The 22,286-nt window shown below is 38.0% G+C and overlaps 1 protein-coding gene across 1 annotated transcript in view; it reads right to left on the bottom strand.

Annotated features, from left to right (window-relative positions):
• Positions 1-22,286, bottom strand: part of TRAK1 (trafficking kinesin protein 1) — a 129,426-nt gene that overhangs the window by 84,772 nt on the left and 22,368 nt on the right. The window contains exon 2 of the mRNA XM_067560847.1: positions 16,328-16,522. The gene's annotated coding sequence lies outside the window, so the exon portion shown is untranslated. The remainder of the gene's footprint in view (positions 1-16,327; positions 16,523-22,286) is intronic.

Genomic DNA, 22,286 nt, shown 5'->3' with positions numbered 1-22,286 from the left:
ACTGCTTTATATAGTCAAAGCATGTTACAAAACTCATCATCACAACATGCTTATCAATATTATCATCTCCACTCCATAACTGGGAAAATGGGGGCAGGTGTCACAATCACCCCATCACAGTGAGAAAACACAATGGCAAGGAGAAGAAATTCTACAGAAAAAAATATCCAGCTGCTGCATCACCTCCTCAGTTAAGTGGCGATGATAGTCTCACAGAAGTAGGTTGGACAATTTAGGTCTGGAACCTTCACGAAACATGCCTAATCTTGGCCTGACGCACAGAGCACCTGTGGTATCCTTGCGGAATCTCTTTCTCTCTCTCCAGCCCCAGCTCCTCCCCAGGGCTGTTTATCATGAAACCCCATGTTATGTTGTATATTCAGATCTCATTTTATTAATGTGCTATTGTGTAACTTATCCAATGTAAAAGTAATCAAATATTTGAACATAAGAAAATTCAGGCAATTATACTGCAAACTGCAGGAGAATTTCATCACCAAGAAAATATTTTGAAACAAGTTATGTGCACAATTAGTCAACGTTTGCCATAATAATTACTAACTGACAAATGAATTAGCACCATTTAAATCAGAGCTGGTTTAAAAGAAAATAATTAATGAAAATTAAAGATGACTGTACAACAAATTTTAAAGTTCAACTGGTTTTAATATGGCAATCTGGCATGTCATGATTTCTAAATATGGATATCGTAAAATGAGTATCATTAATGGTGCTCCACCTACCGAAGGCAAAGCAAAGACATTACAAACAATAATGATTGATTCTTGCTGATGTGGCAACATATTGTAGCTCAGAATAACTCAGAATGAGTTGGCTGATTTAATAATCCCATGTGCAAATGAGCTATCTTGGTTTGTTTAATGTGAAATAATTTCATTATAAAACTGAGAAATAAAATCCCCAATTATCAAAGGGAGTTTTATTGTAGTATAATGTATTTATTAAACTACATTAAAATTAATGAAAACAGGATAGAAATTAAGAAGAAAGGACTATGCTATTTTAATGAGTGAGTACCTGAAAGCAATTTGGAAAATGCAGTGTAATATTGGTAGCTATCCCATCACACATGAATCAGTAAGAGAATAATAAAAGAAATGAAAGCTGATGGTAAATAATTAGACAAATCTGTTTGTTTCGGAATTAAGTCTTGAAACAAAAATCTGTCTAAAAAAAAATCAACATTTTGTGAATGGTGGCTCACTGAATGCAAGTAACCCTAATTACGTTATAAGGACTTCCCAAATTTCACTACAAACTCTAGATAGTATGTGTATGCTTCCCCTCTCATGCTTTGGAGAAGCTTCCATAAATATTTGCAAAACTAACTCCTTAAAACTCTTATTTCCTGCGAGGCCCACAAAACCTTTGATGCCTACAAAAAACATGACATCAGTTAGCTTGCTAGTGCTGAGACACTCTGTCATGCTGACCCCAATATTATCTCATTGTTTCCTTGTACTCCCCCATTGGTCTGTCTTTATCCATTTGTTGCCATTTGTCTTGTACTTAAGGTTGTGCACTCCTTTAGGCAAAGACTCTTCATTCTGTGTTTGTACAGAGCCTAGATGGTCTGGGGCTCCTAGGTACTACAATAATACAAATTAAAAATAGGGTTAAAAATTCCTAAGGTTTTCAGGGGGATTCTCAAATTCATTTATATACTGTTTTAGAATGATAGGGATTAAAAACAAAACAAAACCCACCATGTATCTTAAAGCCAGGAAGGCATATTCCCCAAAAGGAGAATATAAGACATCCTAATTTCTAACTAGAGATCAAGAGTCATCACAAAACAATCAATCACATATTACAGTTTAGAGATCTAGTTTTCTGTTGCCAGTTGTCAGTAAACATATGACTCCCAGTATTTGTTATGATAACATGGAAAGAAAAACAAATATTTGTGAAGCATACATAATTTATACTACCCAATCGCAAGTAGCCATGGTAAATGATAGCCCACCCCCATATCACGAAATGTAACACAAATCAGCCTCTGGTGTCACAGAATCAAAGAAATTAGGAATGGATAGGCCTACTTTATTAGGGCACCTTGTTCACTTCCTTCCCTAGTGCCAGATTACTCCTTACACTATTTTTTAGTGCTTTGTCAGAGTTGTTTTGAACAACAGGCTAGTTTAATAAGAGATTATATTGGGAAGTTTTTGGGTTTTTTAAAAAACTTCTTGATCCAGTTTGTATTTTATGAGAATCAATGATTATTTTAATTAAATGGCATGCTTCTGGAGTCTTAATTTTGAAATCTTAAGATAAAAGTTACAGTTACCCGTTAGGGAATTTTCTGTCACTCAGTTTTGTTTATGAACCAAATGCCAGCAGACACAAGGTTGGGGAACTTGTTGCTAATATTCTGGCCTACTACCTCCCTAATTCTGAAGTGAAGACGCAAAATAAAAAAATTCATATGGGCTTGTGTATATTTAACTTCCAAGAGAGGGTATTCTGCAAATATGGGGAGCCCAAACCTTTGAACACCTATACTGCTAGGACCTCGCTCAGGTTGTTAGATTTTGCTGTTATAAAGCATATTCTAAATTTTTACCAATTATTCTTGTTTCAAAAAGAGAACATTTAGCTCTGATAAGATCATGCATAAGTGAATGGAGTAAAACTATTTAGTGTCTAAGATGTACCTTCCTTATGGAATGTTAAATTCCATAAAGTATCCCTGGAGCATACTATTGTATATACACATTTTTCTCCTGGAAAACAATGTAAATCCAGCAACATGTTTTGACCTTCAGCATCCCAAACATATTATAATTAATGTAATTTATTACACACAATACATTGTACATACTTATTAGCAATTAATAAGAAGCTCATTACTGCAAATCGCATAAAAACCCATGAGTTTAAGGCTTTATTTGAGACAACACAATACTCAAATACTAAATATCTTCCCATCCAAATTATGCTACTGTCCCCCCATGGGATGAGGTAGATGAAGCATTTGAAAACTGCAAACATGATTTTCTGTAAGCAACTGTCTTCAGGAAACCCGGAATTTTAATATATATAGTCTGTAGTTCTGTTTTTCAGAGGCATTGAACACATTTGTGAAATTAGGAAGAGATTTACAGCATGCTTGACTGGGCATGAAAACTTAAACCAGGACACTGAAGTACTACTCTAATACTTCTCTAATAAGAAAAAAACCCTGAATTCCTCCTATCAAAACTAGCACATCCAAACTTTGCCCAACTGAGGGTCTCAAGAGCAATGTACCAGAAACCCACAGGTTGGACACAATTTACCCTAAATGCAGAAGATTGTATCTGCCTTTGTCTTTAAAATGAGAGTGCAGTTCACTGAAATTAAAAATCCAAGCATGTGGCACTCCATTTTGATCCCAACCACATGTCATCAGACCAAGAAAGTATTCATTTTAGGAACTGTAGTCTCCTTGAGAAGTATCTTGTGGATACAGGTGGTAGTTTGCAATATTGGAGATCTACATGGCAGACACTTTGGCCACCCAGTTGAGAATTTTGCCCAACAGAGAGGAAATCCCAGACTTTACGACTTGAAGACATCGTGGCTGACACACTTGGGACCAAACTGAGGACTTCCAAAGCTAAAACCATGAAGGGCTACAACTTGAGCTAACGAACCATGGTTCTGTATCTGGGGGCTGTAACCACCAATCCACAGGAGTATGAAAGGAGAACCTGTAACACATGCTCACCAGTGGGCTACACTAGCATGAACCTCAAAATATAGACATATCCTTAGAACTCCTGTGCTGCTGGCAAGTTACCAATCAAATGTCTTTGTTGGCCAAAATCTTGTTTTTGAAAAATACATGAAAGAACAGAGCCACAAACACGGCCCCCCCACCCCTTCCTACCAAAAGGCACTTCAGCCTGATACACTGTAAGTTTAATCAAAAGTTAAAACCTCAACTAACTCTTATTGTTTTACCCTTTTAAATGTTCACTTACTTTCTATAAGTCTATTTGTTTTAAAACCATTTTATCTGTTAATTTTACTCATTTTCAATATATTTGTAAGTATAAAAAGCCACACTGCAAAATGTAATATATCTACTTTCAATTGTAAAAGATACTGTCAAAAATGAAATAAGGTTTGTTTTAAAAATAATATGCAAGTTCTTCAGCTAGGAGTTGGCCCTGAGTGATTGAAGTGTGAATGGCTGAGCAATTAAGTTGAGTGTAGACAGGGACAGTGATTGAACAATTGGTCTGAGTAAGGGATATCGAAACAGACATGAAGAAAACACCAGACTCACCTAAAACGCTTGAGGGAAGAAGAAAGGAGCGAAGATAACAACTTTTACCATTCAAATGGCTGAAGACGAGTCCCCTGATAACTTTGGAGCCAGCGCATTTCAAAGGACAAAATCTGATCAGGCTTGCAAGAATGTGGGTGATTAAGAATCACACCAAGAATGCAGTTGCAGCATGAAATGGTTGCGCATTGGCAGGACCTTGCTCCTCATCCTCGTGCTACAGTCACCTGGCCAATGACTATCACAAGCACCAAGAGGCTGGTAACTATAACATCTATGAGACCCCATGTATGTTTGTCTGTCTCCCTGTCTGTGTATGCCTGTCTGTGTGTAAGTGTGAATGAAAGTACCAAATGAAACATGTGTCTCTGTAATTGTAGTATTGATACAATGTTAATACTGTTTTACTAGTGTTTACATTATTAATACTATTTCACTAAGTAAAGAACAATATTGATGTTACTACAGTGTTGATATTTTTCTTTCTATTGATACTATTTACCAAATTTCTGTGTTCACAATAAATGTGGCTTGTTGCCTTATCCCCTGAAAAGATCCTGTGATATTTGTTATTTGGGTAACATCTTTACCCTCAACTTCTCAGAGAACAGATTAGGCTATGCAAGCAGAATTAATGTCTACTTAAAAATAAAATGTCTGTACATTGTACTAAGTACTATATTAAAGCCAGTATTAAAATAAACACCAGCTGTTTACATTCTTTGCTATACTTCCTGTAACACGTCTTCTAAACTCCAACCTGAATGAGTGAGCAGTATAAAAAAGAACCATACAGGAAAGCAAAAAGACAACTCCTAATATTTTGCCTAGAAGTTTTGCTCCAACTCATGGAAGGAGATTTAACATAGTCAAATACTCAACTAATGCACATAAAATACAATACACTTTCACTTTCCTTTCACTACAATAGAGGTATGCCAGTTTATGCTAGCTGAGGAGTCCACCCACAATATCTACTAATCTCTTTAGTAAGTGCATCTTTTGGGACTGATTTCCTTCCAACAGAATGGAGAGTATTTAGCAGCATGGTGCTGCCGCTTGTGAGAATTATAGGGTATGACTGGACAGTAGTCAGAGTGCTATAAAACTACAAGGTTTAGATATCTCTGATCATATCAAACAGGTCATCCGCAATGAAGACATAAGGCTGCAAAAGTACCCAAGAATCTAATAAAAGTGATGCTGAAAAACAATAATCCTCTTTCCCACAAAATATGAAGAAAGCAGCTAATGTCATATTCATAAGTCTGTAAATTTGTTTCGAAAAACTGGTTTCAATTTAGTTGGTAAATATTAATTGAAAAGGGCAGTTGTCAAGAGAGATATCATCCAGTGAACAGGGCACTAGAATAAAAGGTAGAAGAGCATTTTCTATTTCCAGCTCTGCTGCTGAGTTGCTGTCCTTTGATAAGTTACATCTCTGTGCATCAGTTTCCCGGTCTATAAAATGCATACAATACTTACCTCCTTTGTAAAATCCTTTGAAATGTATGGATTAAATTAATGATGCAAGATCTAAGTAGTAGTATTATTGTGAAGATTGGGAATTCTGAAAATGGAATTAGAGTTTGACTTTGTCTCATTTCATGGATGCCTGTTGTACTGTCTGCCCTATTTCATAGAATCATAGAACTGGAAGGGACCTCGAGAGGTCTTCTAGTCCAGTGTCTCGCACTCAAGGCAGGACCAAGCATTATCTAGAGCATCCCTGACAGGTACCTGTCCATCCTGCTCTTAAAAATCTCCAATGACGGAGATGCCATCACCTCCCTCGGCAATTTATTCCAGTGCTTAACTACCCTGACAATTAGGAAGTTTTTCCTAATGTCCAATCTAAACCACACTTGCTGTAATTTAAGCCCATTTCCTGTGTCCTATCCTTAAAGGTTAGCAAGAACCATTTTTCTCTGTCCTCCTTATAACAACCTTCTATGTACTTGAAAACTGTTATTATGTCCTCCATCTTCTCTTCTCCAGAATAAACAAATCCATTTTTTTCCATTTTCCCTCATAGCTCAGGTTTTCTAGACCTTTAGTCATTTTTGTTGCTCTTCTTTGGACTTTCTCCAATTTGTCCACATCTTTCCTGAAACGTGGCATTTAGAAAGGACACAGTACTCCAACTGAGGCCTTATTAGCGTGGAATAGAGTGGAAGAATTACTTCTTGTGACTTACTTACGACGCTCCTGCTAATACACCCCAGAATAATGTTTGCCTTTTTTTTTTTTTTTTTGTTGCAACAATGTTACATGTTGACTCCTATTTAGCTTGTGATTCACTATTATTCCCAGATCCCTTTTCGCAGTACTCCTTTCTTGGCAGTCGTTTCCCATTTTGTATGTGTGCAACTGATTATTCCTTCCCAAGTGGAGTACTTTGCCTTTGTCCTTATTGAATTTTATCCTATTTACCTCAGACCATTTCTCCAGTTTGTCTAGACCATTTTGAATTTTAATCCTATCCTCCAAAGCACTTGCAACACTTCCCAGCTTGGGATCATCCGCAAACTTTATAAGTGTACTCTCTATGCCATTATCTAAATAATTGATGAAGATATTGAACAGAATCAAACTCAAAACTGATCCCTGCAAGACCTCACTTGATATGCTCTTCCAGCTTGACTGTGAACCACTGATAATTACTCTCTAGGAATGGTTTTCCAACCAGCTATGCACCCTCCTTATAGTAGCTTCATCTAGGTTGTATTTCCCTAATTTGTTTACGAGAAGGTCATGCAAGACAGTATCAAAAGCCTTACTAAAGTCAAGATATACCACATCTACCGTTTCCCCCCATCCACAAGGTTTGTTACCTTGTCAAAGAAAGCTATTAGGTTGGTTTGACATGATTTGTTCTTAACAAATCCATGCTGACTGTTACTTATCACCTTCTGATCTTCTAGGTATTTGCAAATTGCTTGCTTGATTATTTGCTCCATTATCTTTCCAGGTACTGAAGTTTTGCCTACCTGCTCTGCTTTTGAGACAATGCATGACAAATTACACTATGTCCTGTGCTCAAACTGATTTAGGAGACTGGAACTAGTAAGCAAAGTAGAAGCGTGAATATGTCTCAACCCACAAACAACAACGAGCTCAGAAATCTGGATTTGCTGATGGTGAGTTATTAAGCAGAGAAATTGGGCTTTCATCAATGACAAAGCCCTTGCATTTGGAGAGCATAATGTGCCTTTAATGTCCCTCATTACTATTTTGATTTTTAAAGAAAGGTTACTGCTTTTTCACCCTATTAAGTTTTACGAACTCCAATAACTATTAATAAATGTTTTAATTTTATTTCTTATTCCAATAACATTCAATAATCATTCAATTGATAACCATGGCTATAACTACGTCAGGCAGGTTTCCAGGGTTGGCATTTTAACTAAATCACGAGTAAAGTTTCCAGCTGTAACTGAAAACCAATTTGCACTGTAATCTTTCTAAAAATATCCTTAATATTCGGCAAACAATTTTTTAACAAATATAAAAATGCTTAAGACAGCTTTAAAAGATTTCATAAACAAAGGAAAAAGATTCTCTTTTATAGGATACCCTTTTAAACAGTAACTAGCACAGACTACAACCTTACTGCAATTTGGCATTAGTCTAAGGAATGCTTTTCTTTAGTAACAGGTCACATTGGGTGAAATATTCTGTGCTATATGGAATATCTAGGAGGATATACAGCCTAGTCATCAATTTGCTGTACATAAAGCTTTCCCACCCATGAAGAAACATCAGGGAATAACAAGAAACCAGATCATCAAGGTTTGCCCTTTGTAATAAAGGAAAAATTTGCACTAGAGGTGGAGATCAAATCAAAACATCTACCATCAGCACAGCAACACCTTAGAGAGACTGCCCAGATTTTTCAGTTTATCTGGTTCATAAATTACTACACTTGCAGTACTTTCAGTGGTAACGGGTACCTTAAATTTCTTAAGATAATGGGCTGGGATTGGAGGAAACATCATCTTGCAAGAATTCAACACAAACAGATTGAGAAAGCCAGAATATAAAAGTGAGAAAAAAATAAATGGAGAATGGAAAGAAGAAACCAACTACTTCTTTCTCCAACATGACTTTCTTCAAGGAGGGGTCCTCTGAGGCCCAGAAAACCAGTCTATTTACCCGCATATAAGCACACATTTAAAACCATGCATCACAACTGCTATCTTGCTACTAAATGCAAGATGAATGCAGAGCTTATCAATTTTGCTTCAGACACACTGAATTAGAGGTTTGTCTGCCTTCCACTTCCCAAAGTAGGAGACTGCCTTCATGTCCTGAACCCATGCTGCTATTGGATGTCCAAAGAGATATAAAAATACCCGCTGAGACCTATGTCTGGCAGGAGACTGTACTCCATTTCAATGACTGTGGACTCGGCCACAGTGACCTAACTCATTTGTGACCTGCAAGATGCTTGCTTAGTATCTCCAAAATTACAGCTAACAGGGCAGCAGGATTATAGGGAAAGTACCTGCTCTCCTGTTAGCTAAAGAACAGTCTTCCAGAAGAAATCTCACCAGCTTCAGGACAAAATAAGATGTGCATCTTGGATTTAGAGTCAGCCACAATAAAATATTTTAAAAACAAAAAAGCGAATCCCACCTACCATTTCAGTGGAATGGAGAAGAGAACCAGAAATCAATTATTAAATGGCATGTCAGATTGGTTATATTGTCAACTGCACTCAAGATACCTCGAAAATGAGTAAGGTATAAATACTTAGACAGATTATACAGATCTTCACTTGACAAGTCTTGCCAGTCTGGAACTAAAGAATCAAATTAAATCAAACTTAAATCCCTCATTATATGCAAAATAAAAAGCAGAAAATAGCTTCTCTTCATTTTGCACTCTTTGCCTCAGATCCCCCTCATGCCCATTTTCAGGCTCACCTGTAACAGAAACAGTATACTTAAGTATTTATTTTTCTTTGCATTATAAAGAAGATAGTGAAACTGTAGGAAATAAAAGAGTGTGGAATTCATAGATGTTATATTAACTTCTAGAACATCAACACTTCATGCTCTTTCAGCGACATGGGTGACAAAGCTTTATTGCAGGACTTAATATGGCAAACTTTAATGGAGCATAACAACACATGGTGCATACTCTTACTGCGACTCACAGGAGCGCAAAGTAGAAATTAGGCACAGTAGCTAGCAAGGCAGCAGGCTTATAAGGAAGGGTGGTGATAAAATGAGCTCTCCTTTACCCCTCATGCCCCAAAAAAGCCAAGAGACGGGGAAACATTTTTAAAAAATGGTTTTACTACATATTCACAAATGGTAGGCCATTGTTCCACAGCGGAGTTTTCTGTTGTTTTAAATCAGATCCTTCCACTGTGAAGTATGTTTTTATGTTTTATGTTTCAATTGCTTTTAAAACTTTTTAAAACTTTTGTTTTGTAAATGAGATACAATACTAACAAGCCATAAGGAGCATTAAACCAAGCCAAGATGTGCAATAATAAAGTGGTTGGTCCATTTCTTGGGTGACTGAATGAACAATGCATCCACAGCATGCACTGATAGTCTGCTAATGCACCTCAAAATCTCTACAAGCCTTTAAGTGACTCTAGAAGTGCCCCAACACCGCAATGCTGATACTTTAGGGATAGCATTGCAATGCCAATCAACCAGATTTTCTTGGCTGAATCTTTCCCACAAGCACTGTGTCTCATGGTTTCTTTTCTGGGGGCAAGCACAAATATAGCTGAACCCAAAATTAGAAAACAATAGCACAGGTAGCCAAAGATCCACCCAGAACCTGCACTCCTGTAAATAATCTTGTATGTAGAGTTACTTGAGCCAAATTGGTTTGAAAAGATTCATCTCTTTCTTGTGAAATATAATTGTATTGATCTTTGGGCACGGGTGTACTTTGACTTCTATATTTGGGAGGTGGGGGTAGCTCCAATCAGGCCTATGGGGCTGCATGTGCTGAGGCAAATTCTGCACCTGCCTGAGGCTTGCAGTTTGGGGGGAGGTAACACCCTTTCTGTCCCCCCCAAAACTACGCCCATATCTTTGGGCATTCATCAAACCCAGGTTTAGATGAATAGGAGCCACAGAACTAGTAGTATTAATTAGGGCTGTCAAATAATCGTTAACAAGAAACAATTAACGTGTTTATTTTTTTTTAACTTCTTAATCGCAGACCTCTGGGCAGGGAGGGAAGCATCAGCTGAGAGGGGACCTGACTGTGTGTGAGACTTTGGGCAGTAACCCAAAGCCGATACCAGAGGGCGTGAAGAGAAGAGGACAGAGGAAGAAGTGGATCTCATCCCAGCTCAGGCAGAGAGATAGGAATCCTGACACCCCACCTCTGTTCCATGCCCCATTGTCCCCGGCTGGCCACTCACTTCCAGCACTAACCCTCTCCCCTCCCCCATACCATGCCCCATTGTCCCCAGCTGGCCACCTCACTCCTGGGACCAACCCTCCACACCGTGCCTCACTGCCCCTTGGACCAGACCCGACCCCCAACAATGGGGGAGGGTGCAAGTGGTTGGTCCCGGGAGAGAAGAGGGTGGCTTGGGGCAATGGGACACAGTGCATGGGCGGACGGGTTGGTCCTGGGAGCAAGTGACCATGGGCAATGGGGCATGGTGTGGCAGGGGAGGTGTCAGGATTCCCTCCCCCCCACCGAAGCCAGGATGAGACCCACTTCTTCCTCTGTCCTCTTGGCTTCTCTTCATGTCCTCCGGTGTCTCTAATGTTTTACATTGTTTTATTTTTGAGTGCAGTTTGTTTTTGTTTAACATAATTCTACATGTGTACGTTCAACTTTCATGATAAAGAGATTGCACTACAGTACTTGTATGAGGTGAACTGAAATACTATTTTTCTTGTTTCTTTTTTGTAGTGCAAATATTTGTAACAAAAAATAAAGTGAGCACTGTACACTGTTTTCATTTAAATCAATATTTTTGAAAATGTAGAAAATATAAACAAACATTTAAATAAATGGTATTCTATTATTATTCAACAGTGTGATTAATTGTGTGATTAACCGCTGTTAATTTTTTTTAGTGGTTTGACAGCCCTAATATTATTCAGGAGACCATGAGAAATCCTTGTAGAAATGAGCAAGCATGTGACATTATAAGCCTCCTACTCCCTTTATTAAACTTAATAGATCTAAAAATGATTATTTGATAGTCACACACAAAATGACAGTATCAAACATGTTGGATATATTTTAAAACTCCTTACAGTATAGATATGTTGTTATCATTTGAATAACTAATACCAGAGCTTTTGGGGAGTACTGTTCTTGAGTGGGTTGACATGGTAGTAGGAAAGATCCCAGAGTCTACTGGTGTCTGGGTGGAGTTTAAGGTACTGGTTTTGACCTATACAGCTCTAAATGGCTTGCAGCCTGCCTCAGAGACTACTTTTCTTCCTGTGTCATGCCGCCATAGCCAAGTCATAAGAGGTATTAAAATTGATATCCCCTGATTTAAAAAAATAAGTTTTTAATGAGGGGCATTCATTTTTGGAAACATCTTCCTACCTTGGTCTGAAACAGCCAGAGTTTGTTGAACTTCAGGGCACCCTATAAGGCATGCGCACACAGGCACTAGAGTATCTTTTCATTTCAGGTTGGAGTTCAGCTTCTGGGTTACATTGGATTGTTACTTTCAGTTCTGTGGGAGATACCTAGGGACTTTTGTGAGGGTTCATATGGTATGAAAATAGATAAATAGTTAGAAAACCCATTGTTCTGTTTCATCTGTCTGCCATCACAATGTGTATCAAGTAATCCAGCGGGTATGGGAATGGAAGTCAGGAAGCTTCCAGAGCTTGTTTCTAGCTCTGACACTGACTCACTGTGTAATTTTGAAAAAGTCAGTTAGCCTCTCTGGGCCGCTTCCTTTGAGATGCCCCATCTTTTAAAAGGGATGATATTTATAAAGTGTTTGAGAGCTATGGATAAAGCATGCTATATAAACAACAAGTATTGTTATTTACATAGGAAGAAAATAAATAGAGGATTGCAACAAACAAGAATGTGGCATTTCTCACATCAAGAGATACTATATAGGTACCAAGATAACTGACTAATCTCCTTTCGTCTCTTCCCTTTACATAAGGCTGCCATTTTCTCCAAAGGAAAGTCCCCCTTCCTAATTCCAATTTTACATGGTGGGTGGCTGACATGACCATAAATTCACAAGTGTTTGTTATCTTATTCAAACATCATAAAAAGTAACCTGCCCTAATCCCACATTCCTGCCAGGCTGGAAAAGCAATCTCTCTAGATAAACAAGCAAAAGGGCCTCACAAATACTGTCCAATGTATCTGAATTTAGACACATTTCCAGAATAATGGGAAAGACAAGCCTATATCTATTTACACAGGAGACTTATTCTGACAACATATCCTTGCCTTGTCATTGTTTGGAAACTGCTTAGGAGCTCAGTGATGGGGATCACATAAAACCCAAAGAGAGAGAGATCGAGATCTAATAATATACCTGAAATATTATGTGCTGTCTTAAGTTTACATACCAGTCTTATTTTATTCACTTGAAAAGCACCAAAAGAAAGCTGAAGAAAGTAGAGCACCAAACTTTAAACATATTACTACATTTACAATGGGAGCATTTGTTTTGCTGAACTGAAATCAAATATCTGAATTTTCCCTCGTTGTAAGGGGACACTACACTACCTTGGTGCTGAATTTCATCATTGTGATTTATTAAACTTTGGAATGCTGACCCACATAGCCATAGCTAATACTTTTCATACTAATACAACTATCCTCACACCGTTTAAACTTTTCTACACAAGTTCAGTTATTATTCTTGTATCTCACAATTATTGTTTTGCATGCTCCTTTTGGGTCTTGGCAAATTATTTAGTAAAGCTATAATTAATCCAATGATACACAATCTCGTGTACTGTAAACAATTAAAATTACAGTGCTACCAGGCAAAGAGCGTTTTAATGCTACACATGGTTTGCAGAGGGGTTTTTTGGAGGGAGAGAATGGGATTGTGGTATTTGGCAGAGTTTCCACAGAATTCTAGACAGTCCCTCAGGCTGCGCATGTCCACAATTTGTGTCAGTTAACCACTCTTTACGGAACTGTAATTTTGAGATGAAATCCTTCTGATAGGCAAATGTTAGTGATTGCACATACCCAGGGCTAATAACATTTTTAAACCTGACAAAAATTGTGAACTCATGCAAGAGAGTGTTTCAGCTGTTATATTTAAAATAGGTCATTCCATTAGCAGTCACACTCCTTAGGACATTCCTGTGGGAAAGGCATGGCAGCTCAAGGACTTTACATGCTGAGCTATTTAAATATATAATTTTACACTGTTTGACACTCATTTTTTTTCATCCAAATAAAAATATAACAGTAGTAATAATAGTTCATATTTATACAATGCATTATAATTTCCAAGTGCTATGTTAATATCAATCTGTCCTCAAATCCCACATGTGAGGTACAACTGTATTTTAAGTTTTATCTCCACCATACAGATATGCAAGACAGACATAAAGATTACATGATTTTTCATGGCAATAGAGCAAGTCAGCAAGAGAGCCGGAATCAGAACTCTCAATATCCTGGCTATCAGTCGTGAGCTTAATCCAGATAAGGTTATTATTCTACCTTTCAAAAAAACCTCTCTATACACAAACTTCTGTATAGCAACCATTCGCTATTGCTTCTACCTCATGTTAACTTCTCCAGGTGAGCAGTTCTAGTTTCTCCCTATCCTCTTGCTAAATCCTCATAAAGCAAGCAGAACACAAGTCACAGTTTTGTGCTCCTTAAAAAAAATATATATATTTATGGTGATAGGGTCTGTAGTTACCTAGACTGCCTGCTACTGTTGAGTAAACAAGCTGGGATAAATGAATTAAAGGCATTGGCCACTGCTTGATTCTTATGCTGATTTGAGGCCATATAACCTCATGTTGTACAAACACTCACTAGCCATGCCATGGTTCTCTGCTGCTTTGCCCAGGAGGGTAGGAGATTTCCACCGCTTTTAGCTTTAACATGCCCATATAAACTGGCTCACGGTTTAGCCCTTGATTTGTAGAACACCTTAAAAATACCTTAAATTCTTCTTTGAGGAGAGTCAGCAGTTAGCATTAATCCAGCCACAACAGACTTTGAAATCTGATATTTCAAATCATTTATTTAACCCAACTTCAGTGGACACTAGCATAATATTGATACAACATCCGCTCATTATATCAATGTAATTTAACCAACTCTGCTGACCTGCTGCAACTGTTGGCTATTTTTAAATTTTCCATTATTTCTTCTGTCAGTTAGTGAAGCTAATGCCACATATGGGAGCAACACGGGCATATTTAAGGGACCTATTTCCTAAAATACTAATTCCATTATTTTTTAAGATGAAAGATACTTAATTTAGTGTTTGGATCACATGTTCTCCTACTGTCATGTGCACTTTAAAACTAGTCACAAGAAGCAACAAGGGCTTTGTTCTTTACAACCTAAATTCACTAATTGCTACACACTGCAATACAATCTAAGACACCACCTTAGTAAAATTTTAGCCACTGATCCTAACTAATTCAGGCTGGTTGCTTCAGTTTGAAGGATCAGAGTCACAGTTTGACACTACACAAGTAATTTTAATGTCACAAATTCATATGTGCAACAAACCTATAGTTTCATGTAAACACAAAGAAACCTTTATTTTATCACATATTTCTTACTGAATTACTAAATGACAAAGGCATCATTAGGATGGCAAGATGATTTATGTTTGGATATATTTTTATAGGTTTTCCTCACTTTGAAAACCCTTCCCTTAGATAAGAGTGAAGAATTAAGTAAAACATCAAGCCATGAGCTATTCCTACAGGTGTAATGGTCAGCTACTATTTGCAAAAAAAAAAAAAAAAAAGATGAAAGGACCAACTGTGTGAACTGATAATCCCTTTAGGGTTGCTATGAACTTCAGTTCTTATAGGACAGTCCAGAATTGCATCTCTTGCTCTCCCAGAAACCTAAACTGAAAAACTATTACTTGATTTCATGATGCCTTGCTAGGACACAATAGCATCACCCACCATGCAATGTGTCAGCAAATGACAAATGCAAATATAGTAGGCAGCAAGCCTCGGCCTAGCTTTATGTATTTTATGCTGATGCTTGGTATCAGGAAATTTCAAGTGCCGCCTTAGAGAGTTAAAGCAAAAGTAATAAGTTTCAATTATATCAACAGAAATCCAGAAATTTAAAATTACATGCCTTTCTTTTTGATCAAATATTTTTTCCTGCTTTCCCTCTTACATAAATTCTGATTTAAAGGGAAAGTATGTTTAAAAAAACCCAAAGAATAACCACTTCCAAGTTGCTTCCCTCACCCAACATGTAGAACTTTCAAATAAAACTTGTGTAATGGATAAGTCATTTCAATATGATTAGACTATGTTAACCTATAGCTGATTGTAAAGTTCTCATACAAAACAATATGCATACTCACATGTATTCAAACTCCATATATTTCAGGAACTTTCCAACCTCTGGAAATTTAATCGAGGTGTAGCTCTGAGATGTAGGTATTTTTAGATTTTTTTAACTGTATTTTTTCGTGTAAGAGCCTTTGTTACTTTCTCACCCTAAATATAATTTAATCTAGAAGGGTAATCAAGAACACCTCTCTTTGCTTTGCATATACAAATTACAAGTGCAATTGCTATTTTGGATGCTCTAATCTTTTCTGTAATATTTATTTTGCTTTCCACCCATCAGGAACCTGCAATACCGGTACAGGAAACTGACCATTTCTTGACCCATGATTAATGTATTTATTGCTTCTGCAACAATGTTACAACAAAAAACTGGTTTAAATTTTCCCTTCAGTTCCCTTCTACCCCACTCCCTCTGATCCCTAAGCACAGCTGCGACATTGAGGGCCTTGTGAAAGAGCGCTAATTTAATTTGTACGCCATATTTTTGCTTCAGTACAACTGTCAAGTTTTCACTTACGGAAGTATTTCAGCGTCTCTTCTATTTGCTCAGTTGTTAAGTCAATACTGGCATCAGGAGAAATGAGAGGCGTGTGAAGCCAGTCGTCGTAGTCATAACCATAGATTGTATCTGCTCTTAGCTTGTAATGGGGCAGCTGTTCTTCCAGCAGACTGATTATTTCAACTTCAGGAAGATCAGTACTATTGCACACATCTGAAAGGAGGAAAAGAAACATATAGGCTATGTTAATTACTTCAAACAACTGAGCACTTATGTTTTAACATGAACCAGGCAAGCACGTCCGTTTACTTCAACACTGGCAAGAGTTTCATAAAAAAAGCAGTGAACCATAAATTGTTTGGAAGGCATGACTGAGTGAGATTGGCAACAGGAGAAACAAGAAGCGTGTAAACACTGAGCTGGCAACTCATAGAACCACAGGGTTAGAAGGGACCACCAGGGTCATCTAGTCTAGCCCTCTGCCAAGATGCAGGATTTGTTGTGTCTAAACCATCCAAGACAGATGGCTATTCAACCTCCTTTTGAAAACCTCCAGTGAAGGAGCTTCCATGATATCCCTAGGCTGCCTGTTCATTGTCCTACTGTTATTACAGTTAGGAAGTTTTTCTTGAGATTTAATCTGTGTGTGCCATATTGTAGTTTGAACCTATTGCCTCTTGTATTGTCCTGTATGGCAAGAGAACAGTTTTTCTCCATCTTTTTTATGGCAGCTTTTCAAGTATTTGAACACTGCTATCATGTCTCCCCCTTAATCTCCTCTTTTCTAAACTAAACATAACTAGTTCCTTCAGCCTTTGCTCATATGGCTTGCATTCCATCCCTTTGATCATTTTTGTCACTCGCTTCTGGATCCTTTCCAGTTTCTCTACATCCTTTCTATACAATGGTGACCAAAATTAGACACACTTCTGCAGCAAGTGTTTACACACACACACACACACACACACACACACACACACAGCCTTGTGTCATCTGCAAATTAGATCAGTATGCTCTCTATTCCTACATCCCAGGTCATTAATAAAGATGTTAAACACCACTGGACCCAGAACAGATCGCTATGGAACCACACTTGAGATCTCCTTCCATAGGACTCATAGGATTTGCCTTCAGGATTCAGCTGTTTTGTTAAAAGGGTTTTTGATTTGTAAACCTTGTGCTTGTCTCTACCAGACTTTGACTACACCTCAGCACTACCAGACATTCCAATGCTGCTGGCATGCTTTGCTCAAGAAAAATCCCAGGGCTAGAAGAGTAGGTGATGTTACAGTTAAATGACAGAGATACATGGGCAGAGCTGTATGTTTACAAGCATCAGATTCACAAGTACAGTAAAAAGGTATATGTTGGGGTGGGTGGAGGGGAGATAAATGGCCCTTACCCTGATTAATCATACAACTTCAATCATAAGTGCTGCAATTTAAAATAATAAATAAGAAAGTTCCAATAATAAAAGAAGTTTGCATTTTCTAATGTACTCATTTCAGTTGTCACATTGTAAATTACTAACAAAATGTCCTAGTTGGCAGCTTCATAATCAGAGAAAAGGTGGATCACTAAATAGCATTTTCATACTGGTAGGGCAGACTTCTACAGCCAACCTTAGAGGAAGCAAAAATCTGAAAAAGGGAAGCTGGAAGACAAAACCTTCTTGTGTGTGGGGAGTGCCAAAAGTGGTTTTACCACTCTTGCCTTTCCAACACACTGTTTAATGAACTGCTAAAATGCTGTGTACATACGAGATGTATGGCCCCTGAATTCCAACTTTAACCAATGCCAAATTGCTCACAATTTGGCACTGTTATGGCAGTGACTCACTTCACAATTTACTGTAAAGCAAACTTGTTAGGCAGAAGTGACCTTATCACTATGTGACTGATACAACCCTCCAAGCTAGTGACAGACAGCTTTTCACTGGAATATATCTCCACCAGGGGGGAAAAAGATAAGAGACATTTCATGATTTTCCACAGAACATTTTATTGACTTGTTGTTCTATTTTTCCCTTAATCCTGAAGGTAACATTTTCAAAAAAGTCTCTGATTTTAAACATAAGGCTGAAGCTGGCTAGGCTGTGCTACCAGAGCGTGCAGAGTAGAGGACAAGCTGTCATCAAACAGTCTGAATGACCTTGCTGTACAAAGCTTGAGAAAAACCAGGCTACTGATAGGACATGCTGTTTAACCACTTTAGTTCATATCAATAGGTCATTCTAGAAACAGTGTCAAGCTCTGTTGCTCACACACAGAATACTGAACATATAAGGGCGCTAGACCCATTTAGAGACAAACCTGCTATGAATCTGTTTGTTTTGGAGAAGACGTTGCTTTGCTTTGGTTCATTTAGCCAGTATGTGGTCACCTGAGAACAAGACACAAAGTACTGTATACTTTAAAGCTAAACTTTGGAGAGCAGGGGAAGGTCAAACCCAAGACGTAAATCTTTGAGTGACTCTTTCACACTTCTAGTGTTTAATGACAGCCAACATATTTACTTTTGACAATATACCAAAAAGATAATCCATAGAGACTAGCTCATTATTATGCTTATGTCACAAACAGAAATTAGCTCCTCACAGAATTTTGCAACCATTATGCAGGATGGCATCAGACCACCATCAAACTCAGTAGACTGACAATCCTCCATGCTATGTTGGACCATACATTTAGCACTGCATTTGAGCATCTATTCTCTTACTGGCTCTCATTAGTTCCAAAGTCTATTGAGAGAGGTTAGCACATGGAACATATATTGGGACAGTCTGATGAGTTTACCATTACCCATTATTCTTCATCAGCAGGTGTTCCATTTTGCACTGACAAAATTAAGTAAATAGTTAAGATACAAAAGCAAACCCCAATACTGCAATGTGATCCATATGGATGGACTCGTGCCCAGGCACAGCCCTGCTGATTTTAATGAGGCTCTATGCAAGTGCAAAGGTCAACCCATGTGCATCAAATTGCAAAATTAGGCCCTTGGCTCCTTCCAGTCATGCTGGAAGACTAAGTTAGGTGGAGAAACAACATTTATCTGAAGATGTAAAACCACTCTATTAAATTGGGATATTACCCTCTTGCTTGGCTGCTTCTTTCAGTTACTGGGAATAATATGAGGGTCTCTTTTACAAATTGGCAGCTATAACTATTTGATTTCAGGAGGAACTTCTAAAAATACCTGCTATTCTATATTAAACTCAGGTTTTGCCATCCTCTTATTGTGGTTTTTATACTATCGTTAATAGGAGGTGATTTATTGTAGGCTTAATAATAATTTAGATTCTTTAATCTCTCCCTCTGATAAGAACAGGTGCTTTAACTATAGAATTATGCAGAATATTTGCACACAAGTGGACAAGTGACAAAATAAAAAGTACTCAAAATCTGAGGGCCCTGCATTTTGTTACAAATGGTGAAATCATCGTATTTATGAAAAGTTCAAACTATTACTTTTTTTCTTAAAAAAATATGGGAACATGTCAAGTGAAAATGGACCCATATTCCTGCTGGAAAGAGCCATTTTATCAGGGAATGAGACTTTGCAGAGGGCAAAAAAAAAGATGCAAGTTGTATGTTTTCTATGTGGAATAGCCATTTTGTCAAATTAAATAGAAAAACAAAAACCTGATTAGTGGAAAAAATGTTTTATAGTAATGAGTGATTGAAAATGTGACCCAGTATTATCACATGCAAAAATCTCCAACATATATGTACAGATTTATAGAGCTATGAATACTGAGCTGCTTTAAATTATATCACTGAGAAATGCACCCAACCCTGTTGGATCAATCAAAGTTCTAGCAGTTTAGAGTTGGACAAAAAATGCATGTACCTAAAAACTTCATACCATTTAAACCAGAATTATGGTCCTAGTATTCCATCTATTTCCTTATTTTTCACCAAATATCTACTATTTATCTTTTCTCATGGGCTGAATATGATATGTATAATGTATTCATATCTAATTTCATTTAAGATCTTTCTCCAAAAGATTAAGACTATTCCTACTGCATAAGTCCCCACTACTCAACTTAAAGAAAAACAGGAAACTTTAGCATTACAAAAATAATTCTCTAGATGCACGTCACAAATACTCATTAAAAACATACTTCTCTCTTCTTTACCCAGATCACTTCAAAAATCTTTCAGTTTTCAGATCGGATTGCTGTACTAGAGACTCACCAAGATGTCTTCTGGGAGTCAAAACTCTTCATTGTAATTTTCCTTTTTTCCCTAAATTATCACTTTTTCTTTGGCTTTAGGTAGGTTAAACTTCTTACTGTAATAATGACTTTATAAAATGGAACATCAGTGTACATAGTGTTAAAGAAAACCAAGTTGGACCATATTATTAAGACTGTCTTAGTGCATCTGATAAAATTTTCTGGAATCCTCACAGTGATTACAAACTTGTGATTCTCTGTTGCAACTTGTCCTCAAAAAGGGGAGTAACCTTTTAAAGACAGAGTATGGCCATCTTTATTTAGTAAGAGTGTTGTTGTTTGCCAAACAACAAATTAATTGTACCTACTCCATGTCAGGCTGATTATCCAATTAACTTTTTTTTTAAAAGTATGAGGAGGTACAATTACAAGAAAGAGAGAGCTGCTAAGTGTCTTGCATTTTGAGAACACCTTTTGCCTCACACTGATTATTCCTATAAAGCTTATTCATACTTGTCTCCCTCAAAGTTGAAAACTGTCATGCATTGTTTATGATGAACACACATGCAGCATCCCTTCCTCCATGCCATGAATTTCCACAACCCTGCGGAAATTAATTAATCCAGTGGCGCTGCAAGCCTTGAGCACAGTTTCCCTGCAATTCATCGTTCTTGACACTAGAGGGCCTACCGTGGCCCTCGGACCATAGGCTCCTTCTCTTCAGGTCTAAATGCTTCCCCAGCTGGATCAAACTTAGCATGGAGCAGCAGTGGTAGAGTGAAGGAGAAGGAAGCCAGCATCCACTGAGTCCTGCTAGTAGGCAGGAGATGGGGCTAAAGGAAGAGAACAGAATGAATGGGGACATGGACTGAAAGGAAACAGAATGGAGCAGGAAAGAACAGAGGCAGAATCAGAGAGGGCACCCAGGCATTCCCTTACCCCTTTTCCAACAAGTCTGCTCAGACTATTCCCAAGTCTCCACCAGATTATTCAAGTTCTCCTCCGGCCTTTTTCCACCTCCAACAATTTGTCACCACTGGTTCTCTCAATCTCCATCACTTCTGAGGCACGGAATGGGATAAGCTTCTGCCTTCTCCACACTTGCTCCTATCGGCTGGGTGGGACACGCTGGGCAGAAGTGTATGGGGAACATCAATGATTTGTTCTCAACAGGGAAAAATCTCACACACAGATTCACTACACTTGGTTGCTGTACTCCCTGCATCCAGCAATCCACACGCAGGGTCTGCAGCATTCTTTTCTCTCGCTACCATACAGACTGGAGGAGGGCAAGACATGACCAAGATTTTCACAAGTGACCAGGTGATTTTGAGTGCCTCCATTATGGGGCATCTTCCTGAGGCATCCTCCTAGACCTGATTTTCAGAGAGTGAGTGCTGAGTGTTTTCGTGAAAGTTCTCAAGTTACCTTAATTCCAAAATTCACTGCATGACTCCTTGAAAATTCTTGGCAACTTTGTGAAGGGACCACTAGGTGAAGATAGGGCAGTAAAACGGGGTCTTTCAGGAGGTGTTCTTAATCTCTGGATGGGTGAGAGCATGAGGAGGAAGTGGAAAGAGGAGGGAGATATAAGAGGAGGGAGAGAAAAAAAATGGGCCTGGAAGGGAAACTAGAAGGGAAAGATCATAAGAAAAGTTAGTGGAGAGAAGGGGGTTAACCAGAAACTCAAGCAAGCATCCTGAAACCTTTTCATAACATGGACCACATTTTAGAGTGCAAGTTTTATAGGCTATCCACCCTCACTACATGCACAATCACACAAACTTCTTCCCT

The sequence above is a fragment of the Emydura macquarii genome, unplaced genomic scaffold (assembly GCF_026122565.2).
Source record: "Emydura macquarii macquarii isolate MOO-44397 ecotype Brisbane River unplaced genomic scaffold, CSIRO-AGI_Emac_v2 contig_2321, whole genome shotgun sequence".
In the NCBI taxonomy this organism is placed as follows: Eukaryota; Metazoa; Chordata; order Testudines; family Chelidae; genus Emydura; species Emydura macquarii.
Note: the sequence above shows the minus strand (reverse complement) of the source record. Positions and strands in the feature narration are given on the sequence as shown.